This window comes from Aythya fuligula, chromosome Z (assembly GCF_009819795.1).
Source record: "Aythya fuligula isolate bAytFul2 chromosome Z, bAytFul2.pri, whole genome shotgun sequence".
Classification (NCBI taxonomy): domain Eukaryota; kingdom Metazoa; phylum Chordata; class Aves; order Anseriformes; family Anatidae; genus Aythya; species Aythya fuligula.
The window spans coordinates 45,290,004-45,310,448 of NC_045593.1; the positions used below are offsets into that span (position 1 = coordinate 45,290,004).

A 20,445-nucleotide genomic window follows, 5' to 3' on the forward strand; every position below is an offset into this window, starting at 1 on the left:
GTTAAAAGTATCTGTTCGGGCCATTGAATTTCCCTATGGTTTCCTGTGCAGTTTGTCAGGGACACAGGGACGTCTGAAAACCAACTGTTTTCTACTTAGAGTTTATTTCATATCTTGCACTTGTTTTTAATCAGTTAGAGCCTGTGAATGTCCTGCACAGGAATCTGTTTGAAGTGTTTTTAAAAAGGTTGTGTAATACCAATGACCTAGATGGCGTGTAGACACTAAGTCTTTTCATTTGTTTTCTCTTGTCCAGAGCATTGAGACAGGAAGCATTCTTAGAATTATTTTTAGATTTTTAAAAGTCAACCTTGATTTCCTCTTGTAACAGTAATCCTTTGGCTAGGTCCGAATGCAATATTGTTCACTCTTTCATGGTGCCATATGCTTACAATTCTTTGCTTTATTTTTGGTGCCTCATTTTTAAAGAAAGTACGCAAAAACTTCAGTCTATCTTGGATTGTCATACTTGAAATGTCTGGGTACAGAAGAAAGCACTCCCCAATGTGTCCATGATTCTTTTCGCCATGGGTCTAAATCAAGCACAGTAGGTGGGTTGATTTTTTTTTTTCAGACTGAAGAGATGATCATGTCTAAAAGACTGGACATTTTCTTGCTCCATAATTGTAGTGTTTTTATGACATTGCATTAATTGTGAGAGAAGGATGGCTAAGAGGAAAGTAGTCTGGAATTCTTGTCTCCCTGTTACCTTATCTCCTTCTCATTTCCCATCTGAACTGAGAAATGATCTGTAGGTATGAATGTATCTTATGCCTGGGCCGTGGTGCTGCTGTTGCTTCAGCCGATATGTCTTGTCTTTTTCAATTGAGGAGAAATCGGGTGCATCGCTGTGTTTCTGTAACCGCTACCTTTTGCTCCTTGTACCATTTCCAGTGTTAAGATCTGGGAAACCTCTTCAGAGATGTCTTTGTCTCTGAAACTCCGCAATACGTTGCAGTTCCTGAAATATACTATCCTTTCTTATACCACATAAATGAACTATGCTATTTGGAGAAGGTGAGCAAGCCTGAGTTCTGCTTCTTTTTGATGTAGAGATATACTTAGCTAAATGTTTTGTTACTTGTCAAGCCAAGTTAATATTTCTAAACCATACTGAGATTGGTAGAGGTGACGGCTGTGAGAGCTTAGGGAATGTCTATTTGGTGGTGGTGGTGTCTGAGCAATGACTGATGGTTTTCAGCAAGGGAATTACAACGGTATTTGTCCTTTGTGCTAGACTGCAGCTTTGCAGTATCTTACTTGTATTCATCTTGCCATACAACGTCATGTTTAAAAATCATATGCTAGCCAGTGTTGGACTGTGTTCCTTCCATCAATGAAAAGCTAGTTTTTCAGCTTACTGCTTCCTGAATCATCTTTATCTGAATGTGCTTTTTATTCATGTGGCTTGTTCTAAAGTTTGAGAGTAATAATGTTGTAAAATTCTCTGGATGGCAATGGAAATCCCTTGTGACTAAACAAATCTGTGGAAGAGTTACTTTTGGAAGACTATTGTATGAGGTTTAATTGGCCATAACATTGTGAGTATTTGTTAAATGTTTATGAAAACCTGACCATGGACAGAAAAACATGAACTCTTGCTAACTTGCCTGCAGATTTCAAAAATGAAATTCATTTCACAGAGGAGAAACTGGAAAATGAGAGAAGGTGGATCAATATATTGTTGTCTTCATTGCTATGATTCTAGTTACATTTACAGTTTGTACAAAATTGGAGTGATAACATGAAAAGTGACCAAGCCATGAAGTGTAATCAACACAGATAACATCCTTGAGATTTTGTCATGCTTGTTGGTGTCTTGGCTGAGGAGATCCAGGTAGGTTTGTGAAAAGAATTGTTGATTGTAAGTTGAAGCTCAAGGCTTTCTGTTTGTGTTCTCATGCCCTGCCCCATTACCTACATATTACACTGGGGAAGCTTCTGTTCTCCTTTGGGAATATTACAAATAGTCCCATCGTTGGCCTGCAAAGCACTCCAAAACTGGACATAAAAGTAAAGTTGCTTTAAGTTGTCATGGGGCACAACAACCCCATGCAATACTACAGGCTGGGGGAAGAGTGGCTGGAAAGCTGCCTAGCAGAAAGGGTCCTTGGGGGTATTGGTCAGCAGTTGGCTGAATACGAGCTGAGCCAGCAGCGTGCCTAGGTGGCCAAGAAGGCCAACAGCATCCTGGCTTGTATCAGAAGTAGTGTAATAAACAGAACCAGCGAAGTGATTTTCCCCCTGTACTTGGCTCTGGTGAGGCCACACCTCGAGCACTGTGTTCAGTTTTGGGCCCTTCGCTACAAGAAGGACATGGAGGTGCTCAAGTATGTCCAGAGAAGGGCAACAAAAAGCTGAGGAAGGGTCTAGAGAACAAGTCTTATGAGGTGTAGCTGAGGGAGCTGGGGTTGTTTAGTCTAGACTAAAGAAGGCTCGAGGGAGATACTACCACACTGTACAATTACTTCAAAGGAGGCTACAGTGATGTGGGGTTTAGGCTCTTCTCCCAAGCACCAAGTGATAAGGGAAAATGGCCTTAAGATGTGCCAGTGATGGTTTAGGTTGGACATTAGGAGGAAGTTCTTTAGTGAAAGAGCTATGTGGCATTGGAACAGGCTGTCCAGGGAAGTGTCTGAGTCACCATACCTGGAGGTCTTCGAGAAATGTGTAGATGTAGAACTTTGTAGCATGGTTTAGTGGTGATCTTTAGTACTAGGTTAAAGGTTGGACTAATGATCTTGGAGGTCTTTTCCAACCTGAATGATTCTATAAGTTACATGTAAGGAGAATTTGGCTACCAAATTTTGTGTTCTGTTTGCTTTTAATGCTAGGAGATGGGGAATAGAAGTAAAAATAGAGGGGGGAATGTCAAGTTAAAGATGTCCTTACAAGGATATCCTTCATATTCTAGAAGCTAGCGTATGGTGCAAAAGGCTCTTTTCCTGTTTATTGAATTTATTACCATCTTGGCTTAGTTAAGAGTGGACTGGGTGGGTGTTTTGCAATGCAGACTCTTTTTCCAAAGCATTGGCAGAGATTTAACAGTAATCCAGCTGAGTTCCCCTAAGGGTTTGTGAGCTAAAATTCTGACTTTCATATTAAATTAGGCATAGTTACAAGACAAGAGTTATTTGAAGTTTTTGAGAAGCATGTGACTAGCAGAGCAGGCAACTGGGATGCAAATTGTTTCATGTATTTTTTCTTTGTTGTGTCAAAAAATTATTCAGGATGCAAAAGGTTCTTATTGAACTTGAAGGATCTCTCCTCAATTTTTTTTTTTTTTCAATCTTGAAAACAAAACAACCCTCTCAAACTACCTCCCCCCAGTTTCCCATACTTGAGAATTGCTCCCTAAAAAGGGCTTACCCCTTTTTGCTAGGCTACATACAACTATCAACTAGATATGTTTTTCTTTTTTTTCCTGTTTATACCTCACTTGTATTTTTGAAGTACTTTAGCAGATGTTGTCGTTTATGTGATAATGTCTGAATTAACTTCCCCTTTCTTTCCTTGGCCTGTGATACTTTTTGACAGGGTGCTGGAGCCATTTCTGCCAGTATTATGGGTTATGTCACGAATTAGAATCATGAAGTACATGTTGTTGCATGCAACTTAAGGCAGAAACTTCTTATAAAACTTTGAAATGACCTGTCACCACACATTTTTTTTTTTACTCAAGAATTGTGTTGTGCTTTAACAATAGTGTAGTAACTCTGTATTTGATGTGTTTAGATTGATGTGTGATTAGAGAAAATGATAAAAATTCTGGCCTATCTACATTTGAGTCTTCTCTACTCTTACTGCTGGATGGTTCCATTGTTGGTGTCAGGTTTAGCAGCACTGGGTGATTTGGGGGAAATGGAAGGTAGAGAGACACAATCACAAAGTCAGTCTTTCCACAGTGTCAAATGCAGTCCTTTTATTTCCATTTCTTGTCTACCTGCATTATCATATTGTTTTTTTTTCCATGTTTTCTTTCCATGTTCTCTACCCTGAGTCTCTTCTTTAGTTCATAGTGAAGACTTGATTTTCAGCAACCTATTTCCTCTGTTTGCAACAACAACAACAACAAAAAAACAAACAAAAAAACACCTACCATGAGGGTGAAGACTCCTTTATAAACAAAGAATGTTAACAGATACACCATTGTAATGAATGTTCTAATGAATGTTCATTGTAATGAATGTTTTAAACCATGCTCTTTACATGGTTAAAATCTCTATCAAGCTCTTTTTTTCTTCTCTGCTTTACCTATGGAAAGAAGAGGGAGAAGGAGGAATGTTAATGTTTGCTGGTTTGTTCTTTTTAATTGAATAAATGAGAAGAAAATACATATTTATCTACAGAGCAGGTCTGCACGATTACCAAGGCACTTGTCCTTATTTCTTTTCTTTTTCTACTCTTATTCCTGTCTTCTTATGGATGATGATGCTGAACCATGTAAACTGCAGAGAACAGATGCTTCGTGAATGTGTCTGTGATAATTTTGTAAAGGATTTAGGTGGTTTTTGGATGCACAGAAAATACTAAAACATAAAAACTGAAATAACATGAAGAATATAGTGGTTTCCTTTTAGCTCAAATAGAAGTGGCACCTCATGATGACACCTTGATGTCATCTGCAATGAAACAAGATTGTAATTTGGAGGTAGGAGTTACATATGGCCCAAAAGCCTGTATATACGTTGGCTCAATCCAGTAGCTCTCCCAGTCATTTTAGATGCTCAAGGAAGATTCACTTACCTGAGGAGGACTAGCGCTTCTGAGGTAGGCCTTTCTCTTACAAAGTAAGAGAAAGTAGGCTGTTGTAAAATAGTGCTGTGGCTTTTCTTGCTTTTTGTTGTGTTTTTATCAACCCAACTGGCAATAGAACAACTATTAGTCACCCAGGTTGAGTGTTTTTACAGTCTGCTGGTTGTTTTGATAACTGGACTGAATTTTGGGGGAAATCAGTAGCTAAATAGAGCCTTTTAGATCTTAATTTGAGTATGGACAGGATCGGTAATGGCTGAAAATGAGCGGTATCTAAAGGTTGCTCCATGTAGGTTTCTCAGTAGAAACTGTTCCTAAAACAGCTAACAAGGAAGCTGGTTTTACTTAAAATCCTATTTTGATTGTTTCAGCAAAAGCCAAGGATAGGGTAGATATGAAGATATGGAACATAAGAGGTTCTGAGTTGATGCTGATGCTCTCGGCTTTGTATCTTCTGTAAGCTTTAAAGTCATTCCTTATGAAAAGAAAAAAAGAGCTAGTTTTCCATTATTTACTCTGGGGGTTTTGTTTCAGTGATGTATTTCTTTTTTTTTGTCTGTCTGTATATGGCATTCCTTCTGGATATCTGAAGAGAATATATATCTGAACTGAGCAAGCTGTATATGACTGTGTATATGACTGTGTATGTTGCATGTAAGCCAAAGTAAGTGATCAGTCAGAAATCTCTTTTAAAAATGACATTTTTTAACATTGATTTATAATTAATTTGATTGTTTAATGAAGGAAGGCAAGAAAAAGCTGACTGACTTTCAGCAGGAGCTGGCAAGCTTAAAGTGTGCGTAAGAGAGCTTGCAGTAAGAAGTAGTGAATTTACAGTCAAAACGTAAGTAATTGAGAGTGGGCTGAGGGAGATGCACAGTTATTAAATCAAATAGAAGGAAGAAATATTTTTTAAAAAGACAGAAGTTAACCCGTGTTTAAATAGGATCCAAGCTGTGAGTTATCAAGGGAAAAGTACCCATCCTTGTTAAGAAAGGCGTTGTCCCAGAATATTCATCTCCCAGGGGGTGTTAAGGGTTTGCAGCAATTCCCATCCTTCACAGCTTCATGGCTGGTTTTCTATTAGGATATTTCTGCATAAATTGTTTTGAGTTTTGTGTTCTTTCTAATGCCCTGGGTCCTATGGAGGTGCTCTGTGTTACAATCTTCCTTGACTCCACTGCTTTAAGACGGCAGAGAGACCCATTTGAAGTCATAATGAAAACCTGCATCTTTGCTTCTCAGGACAGCTCATGAAGTGCAGGTCAAGCACTGGAGTTCAGGTAGGGAGTGATGGTGGGGAGGAACTCGAAACTGACAGTGAGAAGTGGAATTTATAGACACTTGGATCTCTGGTAAAGTATTTTTGGATTAACTAACTGCAAGATTAATTACTTCATAACAACAAGCAAACTGGTCTAACAGGGAGTTCCCGTTATTAGCATAATAAAAGTGTTAAAAATAGAATTCGCAGCAAACAGGATGTCGAGTCATAACTGTGCAGTTTCGGTTGCCCGGTGTTTGTGCGACTGACCTCCTGCGCTGCGAGCAGGGAGCAGAGAGGAGCCGCATGGCTGTGAGTAAAATTGCCTTTCACCTGGCTGCACCAAGGTGGCAGCTCCCAGGGGCAGCGGGCTGCTGCCTGAGGTAATGCGGAGAGGTGGGTTGTCACCTCCCAGGGACAGCATGCGCGCTGCTCCCATCCCAGAGGTGGCACAGCTTTTTCAGAAAAAGCTGTTCTGCTTTGAGACCTGGTGGGTTGAACCGTGCCTGTCCGTGTTACTAGTCACGTCAAAAATAGTGTTTTTTCTGTGTTAGTAATTCCAGATAGCCTCTGTCTGGAGCCTGGAGAGTTTATTCCAAGCTACTGAACTCGTTTTACCAGATGAATTAACAAACCAACAGTTCTGGGAGATGGGTTGTGCTTCTCAGCCAGAATGACATAGCAAGCCCGCCGTGCGCTGTGGGAAATGTCCCTCACTGACCATTTAAAGTAGAACTATTAAGAAAATTCTTCAACTCTGTAGACAAACAGGCATGCCTGCAGCTTGAAGTCTGGACCAGACAGCAGTGACATTTCAGCCCAGAGAACAATTTCTGTTCACAGTTCCCTGCCTGTTGTATGACTGCAGATGAGACAGACTCACTCCAGAAAGCTCAAGAGCACAGAGCTGTTCTCAGTGCCATATGCAAATTCCTTTTTTTTGTTTTTTTGCATCCATATTGTGAAATTCAGTCAGCTGTGCCAACAGCATTTAGCTGAAACCAACCTTCTCGATTGCTCACCTTTGTGTAATGAAAATTTCCGTGGCTTTCAGTGCAAAAAACCTTAAGTTTTAATAAGCTAATCCATGAATGCAACCAAAGATATAGTAAAAAGTATTTGAGATGCTACTTTTAAGAGTTGATGGGAAATATTAATGTTGACAATACTGACAGCACACTTGTGTAAAAAAAAAAAAAAAAAAAAAGTTTATTAAGGTTTCTAAAATAATAAGACTCCTAAAGATTGTGCTATATGTATTTGGAAGAAACAGGCATTTTCAAAGTTGGCGTATCTCAGTATAAAAACATTTTTTCTTAATTTTCAGCTGACTTTCTTCTGAGTACCATTTTAAGAACTTCTGAAACTGTTTAGCATGTCAGAGCATATGTATGCAGTGTCTATGAATGGATACATTCTAAAATTTTTTTCCAGGTACCTTGGTAAATAAAGTAATTATAGAAGTATTGATAGAGGCTCAGAAATTTCCCCAAATCTATGATGTAGAACAGCTGCCTGTCAGTAATAGACAAGACCTTTCTCGGAGAATGATTATGGCTGCCACGAATTGGTCTTCTGGGGGGAGGTGGAGGGCGGGTGTCAATTTTGTGATGCTTCACTAAGGGTAGTAAAGCTACATAAAGATCTGTATTTTGTCTCTGCTCCAAGTTCTTAGGTTTTGATAGTGTCCTACTTTTTGATTTTTTTTTTTTTTTTTTTTCCTCTTTCCTCCTGTTAAAGGAGGATTTTGGCTTACAGAACCAGAAATTCTGTTGCATATCAACATATATATTAACACTGTACTTGAAATAAAAGTTATTTGAAATAGGTATTCCTGGCTTGCTTCTCAGTATCTTTTTGCCAAGCCATGTGTTTACTGAACCTTTGAAAAGCGGAGAGATAATTTTCAATTAACTGAAGGAATGTACAACATTCAAGTACCACGCCCAACCAGCTTAGGAGGACAATATTTTTTGTGTGCTTACATGCCCTTGAATAGTTAGGGGGCAGGTTTTGGGTTGATGTCAGTTTATAGTGGAAAAATACAAGTCTGAAACTATTGCTTGAGAAGGCAAAGTGTGTAGGTGAAAGCAAAATGCTGGAAGAACGTATGGTACAAGGAGAGGTACAGCCTTCTTAAAGAAATGTAGCTGTTATTAGTGGAATAGGATTTACATAGAACTCTAGTCACAGTTTGATTTCTTCTCAGACAAGGGTAGCTTTCTCTAACGTTTTAGTTTATTAACTGACTTATATGTGGAAAGAAGGCACAGTGTATATATGATTTGACTTTTCCTCCCTTCCCTCCCCCAAAAAAGAAAAGTGTTTTAAGAAACATGTTTGTGGTTTCGTAATTGGTTTCATTGTAACTTTTGTAGTTTCCAAAGTGTATTTAAAAAGAAATTCCTCTTAAAACTATATTTGATAACGCTACTTGTTTGACCTTGTTATACAGTAGACAAGATTCAGGGCTATCCACTGCATTTGATTATTACTGGAGTTTCTGGGAAGTTATAATTAATCCCATCTCTCGTTTAAATTCCTGCAAATCCTTGTGTAGTCCTCTGCAAGAACAATTGTCTGTTCCTCTGCCATCTATGCTTCAGCAAAGTAACTGGGCTTGGGCAAGAATGTACACACGTTTGGGTCTGTGACAAGAGGAGATGTGGGCTTAATTCTGAAAGAGTGGGTTGGTCTACATCAGATGTGCTCAACACCCACAGAGGGTTTTCTTCCTTCCTCCCCACCTGATGTCCTCACCAGCTGTCCCGGCTCACTGCCCATGGAGGCTCACATGGTGTGGTGTGGGCACAGCTCCACTGACAACCTGACTGATACTTCTGAGAGGCTGTGCTAGGGGCACAGGATGCTTTACTCGAGGTTGTGGGGATATATCCAGGATGATGCCACGTCTGAGATGGTTTGAATCTTAATCATCAAGTCCTGTACATACCCAAGACTACATGGAGCGGGTGGTCAGGGTCTGCCTTTCTCCCCGCTGACCTGTAAGATTGCAAGAGCTAGCCAGCTCACCAAGCCCCTTCTGCTTTGAAGTAACCACAGTACTTCTCCAGAGGCCCCTCTGCCAGCCCAGTGCCAGCACGGAGTGTTTGTCAGCCCTTCACTGCAAACAGTGGCTAAAACGCTGGATCCTGAAGTCTTTGAATATTTGTTGAGTCTCAGCATTATCACTAGGGACTGTATAAATTAATCAGATGGATGAATTGCAGGACTTCAGGAGAGGAAGCTTTCAGACAAATACCAGGAAAAAAAATGCAAAGTGGTACTAAATGCAAAATCATTTAGTACCAGAACCGTTCCTAGGTTCTGGTACTAAATGATCACTGTTGTCTGTCCTCTCTACCCTCTTGCCTCTTGGAATTAGCAAAGCTGAAGGTTTATGTGTTTTCTATATGAGTTCATGGGGCAATGCAAATCAACAGCTATAGTTTGGTCAATCTGTAATACTCTTACCTGACAGGAGGTTTCCATAGGTTGGATAGTTAGCTGGCACTCCTCCATGAGGAACTGATAGTAACTTGGTTATTCTTTAATGGGCCACTTGGCCTGATTTAAATTCTTTCTGCTTAAGTGTCAGTAAATACTTATTTTTGTTTTTATTTTTTGACCTTTTATGAAAAGAAGAAAAAAAAGGTTAATACAATTAAAATCTCTATTTTGAGATTCAAGAACTTGTTTTCATTGGTCAGAAGCTCGATCTTCACTTTCATATACAGACCTCTGGTACAAACAAAAATGGAAAGTGCAGGGTAGTAGAGTCTATTGAATGTCGTTTTGTAAAGCAGAGTGCATGAAAGAGTAAAAGCAGCTTATTTAGCCCAAACTTTATTTTGTCTTTTGTTGGTCAGACATTGTAATACTGGGCCAATTTCACATAATTCTACAGTGATGTGCTATTTGCAGGGTCTCAGTCCTTAACAAAACTCATTGCAGACACGATGCTCATGTGCCCTGTAGCTCCAATGTTATCGCTATATACCCCAGTTGAAGGACTGGTCATTTCTCAAGTGGCAAGAAAGGTGGAAGGATCGAAGAGCTCAGATTTGTCTGAAATTACTGCAAGTTTTAATAAGAGAGGTGAGGGCACATTTGCTGTTGTGGAAATACAGCCACTAGATTAATGTTTGCAGATCTGGCCTTTAAATTATTTTTTGTGGTTTTAAGTTTGCTTTTGAGTATGGAGTTTAAATGTGAGGACTTGGGTAGAGCAGGTACATCCCTCAAGTGTGATAGTGAAATGCTGTCTAGTCCCCTGTCACCTTTTGTGCTTCAGTGATCCCATGTTTTATAATCCACTTAAAGGAGTTGCTTTATGCAAGCTAGAATACAGTATTCCCTCTAATGAAAAGTATTCTTGGAATGAAACTATGTTAATTTAAAGCAAATGCCCCTATATACATTTTCTCTTATGAAACTGTGAACTGGTATCAACTGTGTAACCTACAGAGCGCAATGGCATTATACCGGGTGTAAAATAGTATAGGACATGGTGCTCTAAGTCAATTTACAGAGAAGCTTGATAGTTTTGTGATTTAGTTCACATACTTAAAATATTCGTGCTGCTGTATTTTAGCCATGGCATGACAAATAATTTTAAGTTTTAAAAGGTCGTGGAACAAATATGTCAGCTATTGTTTTAGTTTTTAATTCTCCCCCTTCTTGAGAATATTCACTTGTGTAAACAGGAAGGTAATTGAGATATTCCAGTAATCCACTGTAGGTTCGCTGTTTGTGCCTTTAAAAATTACAGCAGGTAGAAGTAAGCAGTGTAAGTTGTTCAGCAAGCTGTTTAGCGTGTATGGATAGAATGGCTTCACCCATCATTTTCTGTGTATTCATCTACAGTGCAGAAATACCACATTACATTGTAATATTGGAAAGATTGGTTTGGAGAGATTGGTGTAGGATAGAAGCTAGAATAGTCTGTTGGGCCACACTGTATTGGCATGGCTGTAAGAATAGTTATGTCTAGTGACTTGAACTTTTCATAGTTCTTTACAGATATGGCCAGTACTTTGCTTTCATAGAAAAAGCACATCTGTAACAGGGAAGAAAAATGATAAGTAAAAAGTTAACTGCAAAGAAAAAAGAAACCTAGGTTTAGGCTAACGTGCAGGATCAGACATCTGTGTGCCAGATACACATGCTTTCGGGAGTGTTTCTGCTCAGTGGTCTGCACAAGATGCTGTTCTTTATTTAAGCTAGCTTTAGATGGGTATCTGTGAAAGAAGGAGATTACAGTTCAGACAAATCATTTTTCGTTCTTAACAATTCCTCCATCTCATCTGCCTTTCCTGTTTTTTTAGATATTTTTTTCTCCACTCTTATAGAAAGGAATCAGATTCATATGAAAGGACTTAACTTCCCCTAAAACTGTAGTGCTCACTGGAATTAGTCATTCTTCTCTTCTCCGAACTAGTAGAATCTCATTTGTATATTAACAGTTTTGCTATTGTTGTTGTTTTTACAAAAATTTGCATTTGTTCAGCAGTTTATTTATTATTCTACTCGGCTTACTCCAATCATGTCCTTCTGAGCTGCTGAATACCAACTGCCAAATAATTTTCTGCATTCCATATTCTTTTTTTTTTTCCAGGGAGGATGGCATGTATGCGCAATATATGATTTCAAGGCATGATCTTACAGCCTGTGGAATTGTTGACTGGTTTCATCTTAGGCTGAATTTGTCAGCCTTAGGATTCTCTGAGGTGCAGAATTGTGAGTAGCTGGTGACTCATGTCCCAGTTGGTTTAAGAAGTCGTTCTAGTGCCATACAGACTTTTCTCTCCTTTCTGCTATAGTGCGGGCACTAGTCTGCCTCACGTGTCCCCAGCACCACTACCAGACAAGAAGCTAGATTTGAAAGTGTATTCCTCAGTCCATTGCATAGCTATCAATGCCAGCCACAAGGTCACTTACTCTGAGTGTTTTATCTAAATTACATAAGTTGTTCTTTCTTCCCCTTTGCCCTTTTACTTAATTGTTTCCTACAATGATATATGTGCTTCAAGGACATTGCCATCTGATTTCAGAGGAGAGAAGAAAGCTGATCAGCTCCCAGGAAATTCTTCTGGTAACTGCAGGGCCTGGGCTTATGAGATTGTGGTATTAATAGATGCTGTTAGAGACTGTTGTGATACACGCTTCAATTGTCTTTCACCTTCCAAAAAGATTGGAGATCATTTTAATTGTGGTTCTCATCAGATATGCTCACATAGAGCAAATTTCAGTGTAAACATGTTTATCCATATGTCTTCTCTTGTAACTTGGCTTATTTACATCAGGTATGACAAAAAGACAGATGTCAAAGACAACTGATAGAGTGAATGCCAGTTACAGGAAAAAGAGTCAGTTGCCATTGAAAGATAGCTTGTCGTTTGTTAGACAGGAGGAGTTTCACTCTGTAAAAGCCCTTAAAATACCTGAAAAATGAATTTACAGTCAACCACAAGACACAAATCCTGGGGAAAACTGAACTTCTCTGCATCTGATGCTTCTGGAACAATATAGTTTTGTTATATGATGCTTCATTGTGCCGAAGTGAAGCTCAAGCTCTTGCAATTTTATCATTCTCTTACAGCGGCATCAAAGGGATGGTAGGACAGGGGTGTACCCAAAAATAGGAATCAGGATGTGCAATCTGGTTCACCTTTTGATGCTGGTGAGCTGACTGCCTTTTGGTAAACTAATCCACCTTAAGTTTTCTACAAATGACTCAGTATGCTGCTGTATACTTCTGTACAGATGAACCCTCTGGAGGTCTTTTCCAACCTTAATGAATCTATGATTCTGTTTCACTGGGTATCATAAAGAATGTACACCTCTGTGGTTCCCAGTGTGTGACCTGTAGTCTGGTGTTGAGCAAGCTGGTTGGGCATACATTACTGGCATTATCTTGCAGTTTGCAAGACTCACTATCCCTCTTTTCCTGTACATTCTGGTACTTTTTCAGAAATGCTGTACATGGACACAAAACCAAAATGTTTTTTTTTTTTAAAAAAAAGTGTTAGAGGTCATTCAAAATTACATATTGTTGCTTCTGCCTGCACTGCATCAGTTCCTCAAATATTATCCAGTTACAGCATGTAAACTTGTATAAGGGAAGATTAGCAGCTCAGCTTTTACTGCAGAGTGTTTCATGAACAAAGACTTCCTGACCACATACTTTTGTTTTTTTTCTTACCTTCAAGTAGGATAACATAATGTGGTCTGTCATGGCAGGAAGATGTAAAGACCTGTCAGGTTGTGATTAGGTCCTGATCCAGGCTTTAAAGTAACTCAGGATGTAGGGCTAACTGTTGAAATACCTTGTGAGAGGATAGAAGGAGATTCAGAAATTTCCAGTACTGTATTTCATAGCTTTCTTTTGTGGAAAAAAATGTTAAGAAAAGTCAGGGTAAATGATGGGAGGGAAGGGTGAGGGTGTGTGTTCTTTCAAGCGTTGTGGAAAAATGGTACTCAAGCCTGAGGTTTTTGTCTTTTGTTTTCTCAAAAGTTCGGTTATACTGGATGTCGCTGCGTTTAGGCAGAATCAGTGCTGAGGTCCACCCATGTCATCTAGTCATCACTAAACTACGTGCTGTGAGACTGGCCTGGTGCTTGGCCCTTCCCACAGTCTGCAATATGAACGATATTAACCAGAGAGAAGTACTTCTCAGACTGTCTTAAGCACTAATTTAAAACACAGGTGGAATCTCTTCCCAGCTTGGTTAGGTACATGTCTCACAGTCTAGTAACTCACAGTATTCAATTAAGCGTGCTGATTGTGCGTCATTAGTTGTGACAAATTACACTTCGGTAATTAAGACGAGCCTTTAACTTTCAATACAAATAACAGAAATCCATTTAATTTTTGATTTATTTTTGATTCGTCTATTTTTGATAGCTAAAAATGCTGTGGCAAATGTGGCTTGGTTTACTCAATTTCCTCTTTGTGAAAAACCTGATCAGGCGGGGCTTTTACCACATTACTCTTACTAAATTTTACCAGTCATCAGTTTCTTTGCAATGAACTTTGACATGTGATAGAAAAGAGAAGGAGACAGAGACAAGCTAGCATTTATGGTGACTTTGGGTAAAAGTGTGAGGAGCCCATCACAGCAAGAGCCTGTAAGTCTTACTGTCTGCATGGGATGAACAAGTGTGCAGGTCTTTCTTGTTCCACCTGAAATGAAAGTGGCCTGAGGAACAGATTCTTTTTGATGTAGTGAACAACATTAGAGGGCAGGAAAATCTTCACTCTAGTGCTTGTTAATTGTATTAACTCTGTTCCAGGATTTTTCCTGTAGTGTTTCACTTCTTTCTTAGTCCTCATGTTGTTGCAGAAGCAAATACTGTTTCTTTCTAAATATTTTGCTGCACATAAATACATGTAGGTTGTGTGTGTGGGTTGTGTGTGCTAGCATGCATCAAACCTGTGAAAGTTCTTAAGATTAATTTTTAAGATGTCCATCTCTCTCTGTCATGGACTGTTGCAGCTGTCAGGAGGAGTGGATCAATGAGCAATTAAATTGGTTGAGATCCTTCCTTTTTTTTTTTTTTTTTTTTTTTTTTTTTTTGCCAGTATTTTCTGTTAGAAATCTTCCAGAATTTGTCAGAGCTTACAGGCTGCTCTTTCCATGAGTATGCATGTTCCTTCCAAGTTTCCTTACAGAACTGGAGAGAGAAGTCACCTGATCAGCTTCTCCAAACCTTCCTTGTGTTTTTCCATGGTGTGCACCATTACGTTCATTAAGCTAATCACAGAGAATGAAAATGAGCAAAAGGTGTTATGCCTGTGCATCTTACCCAATCTATTTGTTCTTTGGTATGTGATAGGCACTGAGGAGTTAACAAAGATTTAGGATTTGCAGTCACCATCTGGCCCTCTGTTGGTTTGTCCCTCTGTTGCTCTTTTTCTTTTGTTCTCTCTTTTCCTTTTTCATCTCTGCACCTCTCTTTCTCAGCTGGGTGGGAGAACTGTTATAATATCCTTCTGCCTCTTAATAAAATGTAAAGAATGACCTCTTTAAATCACTCCTTACATTCATCGCAGGAGCACCCTGTAGTTATGTCAGCTGGGAGATCCCAAGTGCAGTATGTTTTATTGCTTTGCAGGCCAAGAGGTCATGCAGTGATGGTGATCTTTGTTGTTCTTATTTTCTACCCAGTGTACAGCATCAAGTGCCTTCCAGATGATGAAGGCAAATCCTTCAAAGACAAGGCTCAGTGTTCTAAACTCTGTGAAAAAAAGGAGACTATAGATGACTTCTTTTCTTGCAATTGATGGAATGCAGTGCTTCTGCAGGAGTACGGGAAGAACATTAGTAATCCTTGGTGCTGTTGTGCAGAGTAGTTTCATATGTTCTGCAGAACCATTACGCGTAGTGGTACAATACATCATGCTTTGGAAAGTTTTCCAGCTTTGATAGTGTAGTTTGGCCATGTTTTCCGTGTCAGAAAGAATAATGTGTAATATCCTAACAGCCTCTGAAATTAAAATACAGCTAAGAAAAACAAGCCTGAACCTAAATTCTTAAATTAATATATCCTGATAAATTTGATTATGTGACTGTCCTAAGGATAGGGTTTCATCTCTGGAGTGACTTGTGAGACAAGCCCGGCATAGTTAGCTGAGAGGACTGTTGGTAAAATGCAGAATATACCAAATAGCTTTCCATTTGGTGCTTTTTAAGGCTATTATCAGATATTAACTTATAATTTTAAAAGTGAGACTGTGCCAATGTGTTTGCTGTTGAGAACTTTGTGCTTTTCTTAACTCTGCTTTGCTGAGCAGTGCTGAAAATTGGTGTGGATCAGACTTCTTTTTTCCTTGATTTGTCTGATATGAAAGAATCTAACTTGTGTGAACTTCTGTAATTTCAATATGAAACCATTCCACTCAAAATACAGATTTCGGAATAGGTGATGTTGATATAGTCCTTTTTCCTTTTCTGAAAAGTTTCAGCATGAAAAATGAAACGTTGCATTGCCTGTCAAGATTTTTCATGATGCATACCCTGTTACAGTGAGTTCAGTTCTTGAGGTTTTAAGCATGCTGTTTTTGCATTGATACCGTATTCACACCCAGTATTACAAATGTGTACTGACTAACAGTGCTCAGCCCAACAACAGTAGCAGCAATGCTTCTCCTTTTTTTTCCTCAGGTAATATAAAAACTTTCCCATATTGAGCATCTGTGCAGTATTCTTAATTCTCACTTTGGTAGGAGCTGAAGGCAATGTAGAATTGAGTCTATAGAGTACTAGCATAAAATTTTCCACTGTGAGATGGTAGTTTCCTAAGAAGGAAGAGAAGGCAGAAAATACAGATGTCCATTGGTTTATTAATAGCACTTGAGAAAGTGTCTGCTGTACCTGTTTTCCAGGGAGCATTGATTTCAGCAGTGGAGGGAATAGGGAGGAACTAAAGTCCAGCCCTGAACGCTTTAATACAGGCAATTTTGGGGAGACAGGTAAATATTTAGATATACTCAATGTTCACACCACTTCTTAAGCTCAGACTTGTACTATCTTGAAATAAAGTGCGATCCTTAGAAGTTGCATGGTCTTGTCATTATCCCTTTATCCCTCCTGAAAAATACAGTCATTGTTATTTCTAGTTTCTTTCACGATTCTTCTATTTCTCTGGCAGCTCTTCTGGCATCTAAACCAACTCTTTATTTGATTTGTATAAGGATCCAGAATCTGACTAAGGAGACTGTTTGTATTGTGGTCTGAAGGTTAACTGATGCATTTAGACAACAATAACTCTTTATTTTACCCTAAAGCGGTGCTTTAGTTGTGTACTGACACTTCACAGTCCAGTTGCAAGATCTCAGTGTCTTTGAACTCAAGAATGAGTTTCAGACGTCTCTTCAACAGTGACTGACACTCAGCCATCTCTATGATGGAATCTGGCACGTGCATAGCAGAATGGCATCACCATGGCACGTGTTAAAGGTGCCAACAATGCCTCCCCTTTACATCGGGACACAGAACTCTACCTAATTCATACAGGGCGGGGGGATTGAAAATAAGCAGTATGTTGTTGCTGTGATAGAATATGGTCAGCATATGTTCTGTGTAGGCTAGCTTAGAGCAGAAACCTGTGGGAAAAATGCCAAAACTTCTGCTGAATAACTCATTTTAGGACTCTCAGTTTTAGACAGAATTGAGTGGAGAGAGTAAGGCAGGTGGGAAAATGATAGAGTGGGAAAACTCACAGAAATAAATACAGTATTTTGATCCGGTAGGCTGGTGGCTTCCAACAGGATGAGATGGCAGCTGTCCTGTGCTCTCTGTGAATGCCTTAGCTAACATAAAGCAGTGGTCTAACACTGTCCAGGGATGTGCCCACAGTACTGAATTGTGTGTTCTGGGGACATTCGCTAGAGGGGTGCATGATACAAGCTCTTGACCTCTCAGGCAGGATTTGCTAGAACCCATGTTTCCCATATTTAGGTGTGGGTTCATGGCAGCAGCACTGTATCAATCACCCCAGGCCCTGTTCTTTTTATCAGCTGGTTCCCCTGGCAAGCCAGAAACCAGAAAAACCTGGAACTGGACAGAAACATTACATTTTGCCCCCCAGACCAGGGGGGTTGGAACTAGATGATTTTTAAGGTCCCTTCCAGTTAAAACCATTATATGATTCTGTGATTTGTTTGAAAGTGAAATTCTGGGTGAAGGCTTGTCTTGTTTGCTAAACAAGTAGTGAGACGATATTTTCTTATTTCAACCTTTTTCTGCCTTTTTTTCCCCAAAGTCAGTGCGTTACTACGTCTAGCAATGCACTTCTGACGCTAATGACATAGTGCATGGGTTGTTGTGATTGATGGGATTTGTGATAAGCAGTAGGTTCAGTTTTGATCAGTGGCTGATCAGCAGGTGATTTTAATTCACTCTGTGTTTCAGGCACATTTCTGCCATGACAAGACATACTTTTGGACCTCATAGGCCAAGCACTGCCATACTACTTGCAGTGTTCTATGGCTGTTTCTTTCCCCTATGTAATATGTTATGGTTTGGTTAGTGTGTATTTCAAATCTCTTTTTGCATCAGGAATGTCTGTAGAAAAGGGTGTGGGGAGTGCTTTGCATGCCAATGTATTCAGAATTAAGCACTGGAAAAACCTCCTGTGCAGAGCTTGATTCTTCAGCAGTGTTTCTACATTCCAGTTGTTTTGATGTCAAAGCACGAAGACCTATTCTTGAATGATTTCTTTGTTCTTCTCAATCGTATTGACACAAAATGAAGTTTCAAGTCAATGACCCAAGTATCAGCAATGACTTTGAGAAATAGTTTCCATAAATACTACATAAATTATTCCATACTTGGGAGTTCTTCTTGCTCCAGATGTAAGAACCTCCTTAGTTAAATCTCTTTCCCCTTGGTTATTTTTTGGGAGGCGGTGGAGAAGATTTTTTTCTTCTGTGTCTTTCAGAGGGTTGATGGGAAACCACTAGGGTGTTCCTGATCCATTGTACTCTTTCTTTATTAATGAAGGATTTTGTGTGTGTGTATGTGTGTGTGCTGAAGTTGATCGTGCTGGAACCTGAGGATACCAGCTGAATCAGTTCTTCATCCTATGTAACTGTCACTGCAAAGTGTTTACATCTGACAGTTCTGGCTATAGGTAAATGGAAATTCTGTAAAATGGCTTTCTGCTTGAAAATATTGTTTTGCATTTGATGGGGTGGGGTGTTGCACCTGAAATTGTGCCTCATGAAAAGAGGTGACCTAGGACAAATGCCAAGCTCCACCTCCAATTTTGCATCTGGAGTGGCTGTTTCACTTCAGGTTGGCACTAGAAATTACCATCTCATTGTTCTGTGATGCCTGTGTTAAGTGAACATCGTGGATGCCTGACCCCATTATGCAAATGCATCAAAAACATGTTGTTTTCTATATTAAAAGTGTCCTGATTACACACAGGTGCTGATCAGGACAGGCCTGTTGCTTGTTACTTTCTCTGCTGTGTCCTGTTGGAAGCGTGATGTGAGGAACTTGAGAAGAGAGCATGGTTTACTTTGTACATCCATCTTCTTACTCTAGTGCAAAGTCTAAAATTGGGGTCAACTCAGAACTTCCTGATTTTTGTGCTGTAAGTATGCTACCTCATCTGAGTCACCCTGTTAGAGCACCATTTTGCTTTAAAACTGAGAAGCCGTCACGAGGGCCTTCTGCTTTGCTAGATAGTTAAGTGTCGTAACTTTGTTTTACTCTAAAATGGAGAGCAGGGGAACGTGTTTATCAGCTTTCAAACATATTAGTTCTGTATTGTGGGAGGATGTGAATTGTTTACTTTAAATAATTTGAAGTTCTTCTCTTGTTTTCCTAAACTCTCTGTCCTTTATGTGTCTCGTAAATTACACATCAAAATGAAGTTCCTGCTGTGTTTCACTTGCCTTCCTGGAAAGTCATATTTATATGAAACTAGCCATGACATGGGACGCAGACTCCTCCATGGACTGTGACTGTTTTTAGGAGGCAAGGAGATGGGATTTATAGCAGATGCTGCAGTGGAGCTGGGCCTCAGCAGCTCCATGAACGCCGCCCTGGCTGCGCAGTTTTCTCTGCGAGGTAGCAGTGAGACTGGAAGGTGCACCTCGCCCTCTGCTTGTGTTGGCCTCACGTCATGGAAAGGTCTCCTGCCAGGAGACGACTTTGGTGTCCAGTGAAATCAGGGGATAAAGCTGTTCTCTTATATGTATCTAGGCTAGTTACTATACATTGCTTTTGTATTATTTTGTGTCACAGTGCCAGTCACAAAGGGCCGGAGTCCTGTTTCTTTATTGCTGATTCAAACAAATAGTAGTTGCTGTTAGCAACTGAATGACAAAACAGGGTTTAGGAAGAATTATAAGGTTTCTATGGCTTCAAAGTTTTATTGGCAGAGTTAATAGCTCGCAGTGTTTCTTCGCCTCTCCTCCCACCATGTAATCATGAGGCTACGATCTATCCATTTCCGGCCACTTTTAACAGATATTAAAAATTATGATTCTGGTTTGCAACCAGAGTTTATTTAAGGAGAAGTAAAGAGGGGACAATGTTGTGTGCTCTGTACTTTATAGAGTCACTTTGTTTCTCTTTTCTTTCAATTTTCTCCAAAGTCTTCTGAGTCCATCCTAAGGTCAGGAGGCAAACTGGAAATAGATCAAGTTTTGGAGAAATGTTCCTGAGCGAGCATTTAAAAATAACTCATTTTTCTCCTTATTTGCACATATTTTTCAGCTTTATATTTTAAATTCTTGGGAATGTTGTCATCAAATAAAACATAAAAGTGCAGCCATTTCAAACTGTGAGGTGTGGAATTTCCTGGAAAAAAAAGTTTCTCAGTAGTTTTGAGACATCTATACTAGAAAGTAAATTTCTGTTGCAAAGGTTGAAACAAATACCACTGGTTTCACTATCATATGCATTTCA

General features: G+C 39.5%; 1 protein-coding gene across 7 annotated transcripts in view; it reads left to right on the forward strand.

Moving 5' to 3' along the window:
* AOPEP (aminopeptidase O (putative)) overlaps nucleotides 1-20,445 on the forward strand; it is a 198,918-nt gene that overhangs the window by 130,804 nt on the left and 47,669 nt on the right. Inside the window, exons 15-16 of one of the 7 annotated variants that reach the window (XR_004254379.1) lie at nucleotides 18,559-18,655; nucleotides 18,955-19,123. The exons of the other annotated variants lie outside the window; for them this stretch is intronic. The gene's annotated coding sequence lies outside the window, so the exon portion shown is untranslated. The remainder of the gene's footprint in view (nucleotides 1-18,558; nucleotides 18,656-18,954; nucleotides 19,124-20,445) is intronic. 7 annotated transcript variants of the gene reach the window in all.